The following is an 8590-nucleotide window of genomic DNA, read 5'->3' on the forward strand; positions in this document are numbered from 1 at the left end:
ACACAAATAAAAGACTCTTGAACTAAGGGTGGTCAACCACGTCCTAACAGGGTTACCACACAAGTCAGGTTCGGTTCAAATAGTACACGTATACATCATGGCAAACACGTATGCACGTAAACACATTAAGTACACCATCTTGTGCGATTACATAACTAAGCCCAATCTATACCCGGCCCGTCATAGGCATAAACAGTTTGAACATGCACGGCCCAAAGATGTATAAGGGATTCCGTAATATAAGCGGCCCAATTATAAAACCAATAGTGGACTTGTGCGGTCCAACTTAGGTTGTGCGATCCGATCAGTTGTGCGACCTGATAAAAACAGTCCAACAATATTACCCAGCCCAATACAACCTACGGCCCAATGTAACACATAATAACGTTGTGCGATCCAGCTGATCTTGTACGATTCAGCTGGGTTGTTCGGTCCAAGGTAGTCCGGCCCATGCAGCTTGTGCGATAGGTGTCTTGGGCTGTCCGGCCCAACATACAGCCTTGTGCGACCAGGCTGCCCTTGTGCGACTGGGCTGCACTTGTGTGATTGGACCAGTTTGTGCGAGTAAACGACTTGTGTGACTAAACCTCTTGTACGTCTAGGCTGTCTTGTGCGAGAGGTTTCAATGTCCGGTTATTAAGCTTATTCGGTTACAATATCAATTATCATCAATAGTTTCCAAGTTTGTAACAATCAATTAACACAATTCCAACTTAATCGATTAACATAATCTCAATAAATCGGTTAACATAATATCGATCAAACATGTTTTCATCTTCAATTATCTATGAACCCTAAATCATATCATAGCACGAACACTAATCTATCAATGAACATGGGCCGATTACTTATCATCTCATCATAAAATAACAACAACTAGTTAGAACCCTAATTGTTAACAGAATCATCATATAGTAACCGGTTTACAAACATACACTCCATCCGATTATACCATACATCACATAAACAATTCATACATTCAACCCTAACAAAACGTGGAATTCATAACATGTAATCCGAACCACAAGATTGCTACCACATCAAGAATCATTCAACCATTCATAACAAGAATCCTAGTTATCCCATAACATCATGACAATCAAAACAAACCAACAACATAATTCGGTAATCACTAACCGGTTATTAATCGAACAAGGAGAGAAAGGGTGATCCGGACGGGGAACAAGGTCTTCGTTTGCCAAAAGTTGTCGCCGTCGAAGAGAGAGGGAGAGTGAGAAGCTAGGGTTTTGTGTGTTTGTGTGAATTGTAACAAATGAAAGAACAACTCGCCTCTAAGGTGTTTGTTCGTGTGAAAGGGAAGTGGGCCGAGCCCACTCGGCTACCCATTGATCCGAATGCAAGGTATAGCCCATATGGGCTTGTGCGATTGGTTCGATTATACATACATACATACATTCACAAGTATTCAATTCGCATTAATAGGAACACGTATCACATAATCATGCATTAACTCAATTTGTATAGTTCAATTAAACACGTAACGTTACACAAAGTAAGTCTAAAGTTCGAGTTGTCACATTATCCCCAACTAATTGGAAATTTCGTCCCGAAATTTGGTATGCACTCACTGAGGAAGCTAGGTAAACTGTATTGTTCACTGATTTTCCTGGGGTGTCACATCCTCCCCCCGTTGATCTGGAATTTCGTCCCGAAATTCCGAAGTAGTAGCTTCAGTCTCAGTAGTGGTTGCATTGGTTTCGAATAACTGGGGGTACTTTTCTGTCATCCTGTCTTCGCGTTCCCAGGTGTACTCTGGGCCACGTTTGGAGTTCCAACGAACTCGAACAAGAGGGATTCTCTTGTGTTTGAGGACCTTCACATCCCGGTCCGTGATTTCTACTGGTTCCTCGACGAACTGCAACCGCTCGTCGATAGTGAGTTCTTTGAAAGGAATGATGAGGGTTTCATCTGATAAGCACTTCTTTAAGTTCGATACATGAAAGACATTGTGAACTGCCCCGAGTTCAGCTGGTAGGTTCAATCTGTAGGCTACCTTGCCAATCTTTTCTATGATTTCGAATGGTCCGACATACCGCGGATTCAGTTTGCCCCGTTTGCCAAAACGAACCACACCCTTCCAGGGTGAGACTTTCAATAAAACCCGGTCCCCGACCTGAAATTCCAAAGGCTTTCTACGCTTGTCCGCGTAGGATTTCTGACGGTTGCGTGCTGCCGCCATGCGTTGTCGTATCTGTGCGATCTTTTCTGTGGCGTCCACTACAATTTCTGGACCCGTAATCTGACTATCCCCCACCTCTGCCCAACAGAGAGGTGACCGGCATTTACGCCCGTACAATGCCTCGAATGGTGCGGCTTGAATGCTGGTGTGATAACTATTATTATACGAGAACTCCACCAAAGGGAGATGCTTTTCCCAGCCGTTGCCAAAATCGATGACGCATGCCCGAAGCATGTCTTCGAGAGTTTGGATTGTTGGGTATTTCACATGTTTATCAAAGTAATTTTATCCGAGTAAAATTAAAACGCAGCGGAATATTTATTTAAAAACATGTTACTTTGCAAGATTTAAAACCATTTTAAATGCAAAAACCCAAAATCGGATCCATATATGAAATGCATGCTATCTAAAAACAATCATAGGGTGTTTTAGAATACTACCTTTGAAGAGCAAGGTGATATGAAGAAGATGATATTCTTGAACGGAAATCTTCAAAGGAGAAGACCTCAAGCTTGCATACCCCAAGCTTCCAACGAACACCTTGAGATTGCTAGGATTTCTACACTTGAAAACTCACTTGAAATTCCTCCAAAACACCATATGTTGGCCGAAAATTTTGAAGGAAAAAAAATGAGTTCTTACACTTGAATATGTTCTTCAATTTATGAGAGAAGTTGTTGCAACTTAAAAGAAATCAAGTGCCTTGTTCTTTGAGAAGTTTGCTTGTAATTTGATTGGCCTTGGAACCTTGGGAAGAGCCATAGGGGGCGGCCAAGGCACCTCCCATTTCACCCAATCATAATTTTTTAACTTGTCTCCATGTTTTCTATTTAAGTTTTATAACTTTTATAAAACTTAATATAACATTTTATAAACATATGCAACCTTTTAATTGTTATTTAACCTATTAAATAACAAAAATAAAATATTCTCTCTAAATAAATTATCCACATAATTTATTAGTTTCTCAAGTGCAATTATTTAGAAAACCAATTTCTAAATATTATAAGTGTTAATATTTATTTGTTTGATCACATCATAAATAAATATTGTAGGTGTTTGTCTAGCTTGTTATTGGGTATGACCCGACTTGGATCATAACGTACTAGCCACATCAATTTAATATGTGTCTTGGGCATACAGAGTCCAACAATCTCCCACTTGCACAAGATACATAGAAGATTGATGCAAGTAGTAAATAACGCCTAACAACGGTTCACTACCCCTAATACGTATGACGAAGTGCCATTCAATAACATCATCCCCTTCAAGTCCCTTACTTGAAATGATTTAGGTGAATCTATCATTTATCCTTTCGTTACAGATGTCATGTTAGATCCAGAGACACAGTGTGATCATTCTCTGTTGATTTAACTTTAACAGGCCTTAGACATCTTACTCTCAACGAATAAGAGGAACAAATCCCTTCTTGACTACATACGTCTCTCACAATCACCTCGTACCACACCTGAGCTTAGCCTTGTGTACTGTCTTATTACAGACAGCGAAGAACTAAGTCAAGGTATAATATTTGGTGAATATCAAGACCCAATATGTATCTCAGGTCAGAGGATACTATGATATTCGCCTTTGCTCAAATTTACTTATGATCAATCACAAATGATTCCATGCAGTAACATTTGAGAGCGGGTCAGTCCAATATTTGTATCCTACAAATATCTATGAACTTTGGCAGCAACACTTTGCTCTATATTCATACCTAATGAATATCCACCAATCCAAGTTCATAATAGTCTTACATTCATATTTGTTCCCACAAGTATGATCGACTACGGACATTTAGAATAATTAATTTATTCACGGATTTAAACATGCTAAAATGGAACATAACTCAAAATACCATAAAAGAGTTAAAATATCAATTGTTCCAATATCCAAATACAAAATAGATCAAATCCAATCACTAGAATATCGAAGTCCTAAGGCACAAGTATGACCCTCATGTTTTGGCCGTTCAAGGAGCTTCGTGAGTGGATCCGCAATGTTTTGATCGGTGTGAACTTTGCGAATACATATCTTTCCTTTTTCAACTTCATCCCTTATGTAGTTGAATCTCCGCTCAATGTGCCTAGTCTTTTGGTGTGCACGAGGTTCCTTGATTTGAGCAATCGCACCCTCGTTATCACAAAAGATCTCTAGGGGGTCTTGAATGGTAGGGACTACCCCTAGTTCGGCAATGAACTTCTTTAACCACGCAGCTTCTTGTGCTGCCAATGAGGCGGCGATGTATTCTGATTCTGTAGTAGACAATGCTACAACATCCTGCTTCGAGCTCTTCCAAGAGACTGCAGCTCCATTTAAAATGAAGACGTACCCAGATTGTGATCGAGAACCATCTCGATCAGTTTGGAAACTCGCATCCGTGTAACCCTTTACAGCGAGTTCCTCTTCACCAGATCCATATATTAGAAACATATCCTTAGTCCTCCTAAGGTATTTCAATATGCTCTTAACAGCCATCCAATGACTGTTACCTGGATTTTGCTGGTATCTACTTGTCATGCTTAAAGCGCATGACACGTCCGGTCTAGTACATATCATTGCATACATTATGGATCCTATAGCAGACGCATATGGGATTCCTTTCATTCTTTCTTGCTCATCCTTTGAGCTTGGACATTGAGTTACATTCAATATCGTCCCCTTTTGAATAGGTACCAAACCTTTCTTAGAGTTCTCCATCTTGAACCTTTTCAAGACTTTGTCAATGTATGCACTTTGGTTTAAACCTATCAAGCGCCTTGATCTATCCCTATAGATCTTTATTCCCAAAATATAGGCAGCTTCTCCAAGATCTTTAATGGAAAAACATCTCCCAAGCCATGCTTTTACACCTTCCATGGTTGGAATGTCATTTCCAAATAGTAGAATGTCATCGACATACAATACTAAGAAAGTGACGGTGCTCCCACTAGCTTTCTTATACACACAAGCTTCATCCCCGTTCTTGATGAACCCAAAATTCCTGATCTCTTCATCAAAACGGTGATTCCAACTTCTCGATGCTTGTTTCAATCCATAGATTGATTTCTTTAACTTGCACACTTTGTTAGGATGTTTTGTGACAACTGTGTTCTGTAAGCGTCGTATAATGTAAAACAATGTGAATTATCAATAAAACAATGTGCTTTGGTGTTCTTATGTGTGTATTTATGTTTGATGATTTTACAATTTGATTCGACTCCGATTTCAAGCTTTAAATCGCTTTCTAGAGAATTATATGCAAAACTGGTGCATAAACGCAATCAGTTTAACGCAACGTACACTCCGGAACTATGACGTAAGCTTAACATACCTTAAATATCCTTTACATAACTTAGAAATAAGTTCCAAAGGATTCTGTATGGCAAAAACATGTTCATTTGAACTAAAGGACTATTTACGACAAAACTGCGAAACTAACGCTGGTAACCGCCCGGATAATATTTAAATCCCAAAAATATTCTGTTATGATTAAAAACTTTATTTTTATCAGGTCCGTGTTGAAAAATGAATTAAAACGCCTAAAAACGCTAATTTTTCAAGTTTAAGCGCGTACCGCGTGTTTCTGCGCGACACAGTGCTTCTACTGCAAAACGCAGACAACGCAGCCAGTCTTGGCAACTGAAATTTTATTCCAACAATATTTTGGTAGGTTTATTTTTGTAGAGTAATAAAAATAATTTAGAACGCCATAAATCGGGATTTAAACGCTAGATAAAATACCCGGTATCTAGTTAAACACCCGTTTTAGCCTACATATGGCATATTTATATAAAAATTTACACATGGACCCCCTCCCCCATCAAAATTTCGGCCATATCAAGAGGGACCCACCAAATTTCTTGATAGATGTTGAAATGATTACATTTGATCTTTCTTGGATTCTATGTGATTTCCTTGGAAGTTGTAAGATTCTTGTCTAGATTTTTGCCTATATATACCCACCATACTCCACACAATACTTGCACTCAACCTCCCTTCTCTCCTCTCACTCCCAACCGTCCCCATCTCTCTCTCTCCATCTTCAAACCTTCAAACTCTTGTTCTTCATGTTCATCACTATTTCTAGCAACCTTCAAGTGGTGTGAAGATTCAAGGGTGATCTCAAGGTGTTCTCTAGTGATTCAAGCTTCCCATCATCTTCACACTAGAATTTCTACCCTAGCCTTGTGCTAGTAGTAAGTCCCTTCACACCATTGTTTCATCTTGTTCCTTGTTATGATGACGATAATCAAGTAACACAAGAAAATGAACACTAAAAATATGAACATGAAATCCTGCATAAAAACCCTATATAAAAAGTTTGTAAGAAGTTGAAATCTGGTTGGTTTAGGGTTGGTTAAAGCATGATTGAGGTTTGAACATTAAATCATCAATAAACCATGGTTAGGGTCTTCGTTGATGCGTTTTAGTAACTTCTACCATGTAAACAGCTTGCTGAATTGTATTTCCAGCCAACTTCAACAGGCTGTAACGTGGTCATTTTAAGTCGAAAAACGGAATTTCTAAAGCCTAAAATGAGTGTTTTGGAATAACTAAGCAAATGGCACTGGAATCATAATTTTTCGAGACCATTTACTATTTTTAAAAGGTTATTTTTGGACAGCAGCTCAAGCTGCATTTTTATTGCAGAAAAAGTATGACATTTTCGGAGTCACAACTTAAAACCTGAATAAAATCAACCCATGAAATTTTTACAGTAGATGGACACCGTTGTCAGGACGACCCTCCAACTGGAATTTCGTCAAACGGACTTACGGTTGATTTTTAGTGAATATTTCCGTAAACTGCGATCAGAAGGTAACAAATCTGATTGCAGTCGAGAAAATGATTTTTTTATAAAATATGGGTAACGAATTGGACTTTGATATTTTTACACAATAAATTTTGGAACATATGTCATATTCTGTAAAAATTTGGTGATTTTTAGAAAAGGCTAACTATTTTATAAAAATCCTCGAAAACAGTCCGGTTTCGAGTTATAAAGCTGAAATGAAGTATGCAACGTTTTGTTTGTCGATATGTCGGTTTGGTGATTGAAAATGAACTATTGGTTTTATGTAAAAGAAAATGATATGCTATTAAAGCATGGACACCTCTATTTACAGAGGATACTCTGCCGAAATTTTCCGAAAATCCAACACTTAGTAAATATATTCTAGACAAAAGTTTACTAGAACATTGAATGAACAAATATCCCAACATGTCATATGATTAAGTTAAAACATTAACTATTTTAACAAATAATTACCACACGGAACAATATAAGAAACGTGACCCAAAATACTAAACTCTAAGCCAAGGCACGACCCGCTCGTCTAATAGACATTAGTACGTTGTAGGTTGTCGTGTAGCGGACAGGGTTTGAGATTCGATTCAAGACGCACTACTGTGAGTACATAGACCCCTCTCTTACTGTTTTCCAATGTTTTGGGGTGAAACACATGTGCCTACTTGTTACTTTCATGCTCTCCTATTTTCATGTCATATACTTGTTATGTTCATTAGTACACTTATAGTACATGATTTACATTATATTTTTTGCTATGTATGTTTACTTAGCATACTTAGTACATTGTTTTCATATAACATGCTTACATTTGGTATAACATGTGGTTTGTGCAAACGGGACTTATATACGTTCATTAACATTAGCTACGCCGCTCGGTAGTAAGTAATGGTACCATAGGACTTGACAAATCCCGTTCCTGACATCCTAGGTTTGTTTGGGTGTAAGGAATGACCGAATCCGAAAACATTTCTTTTGATAACCTTGACTTAGGGTTATCCGTCTGTCTCAAGGCTTGAATGTATGCGTTTAACTTACCACATAAGTGTTAGTATCAATTAAACATGCATTTACTTTGCAAAACATAACTTTTTGATATATTCAAAATACTTTGTTTTGTACATTTTTTACATTTGGTTTAGGTGACGACACTTTGCTTACCATACATAACATTTGTTGACTACTTTTGGACTTGTACATTTTACACAACAACATATTTTTCAAGACTTTGGTTTACAAAATAGTCTGTTTTATACAAACTCATATTACTTGGTTATTCATTTAACCATATGTTATTCTTTCATTTATACACATCTTCTGATCTTATAGCTTTTCAAATAATTTACGAAACAAAACAATTTACAAGGTTCATGACAAAATTTTATTAAACATTTTCTTAAAACTTAAGTCATGAATCCAATGTTCATAAAACCTATGTATCTCACAGGCATTTTATGCTGACGTACCTATTTTCACATGTGTTTTCAGGAGCTGTTGCTTAGGATGTTCGTGACACACTAGGGCGGACCTATGCCTTAGAGACTAAAATAAAGATGGAACTAGTTTAATCATGTGATGAACACTTTGTTTCAGTTAAT

General features: G+C 37.7%; 1 long non-coding RNA gene across 1 annotated transcript; it reads left to right on the forward strand.

Moving 5' to 3' along the window:
- Positions 1 to 6205: 6205 nt before the first annotated feature.
- LOC110874441 lies at positions 6206 to 8590 on the forward strand. Its single transcript, XR_002555952.2, has 3 exons — positions 6206 to 6381; positions 7546 to 7594; positions 8481 to 8590. It is a non-coding gene; the product is annotated as an uncharacterized LOC110874441 (long non-coding RNA).

The sequence above is a fragment of the Helianthus annuus genome, chromosome 4, assembly GCF_002127325.2.
Source record: "Helianthus annuus cultivar XRQ/B chromosome 4, HanXRQr2.0-SUNRISE, whole genome shotgun sequence".
Taxonomy (NCBI): Eukaryota; Viridiplantae; Streptophyta; class Magnoliopsida; order Asterales; family Asteraceae; genus Helianthus; species Helianthus annuus.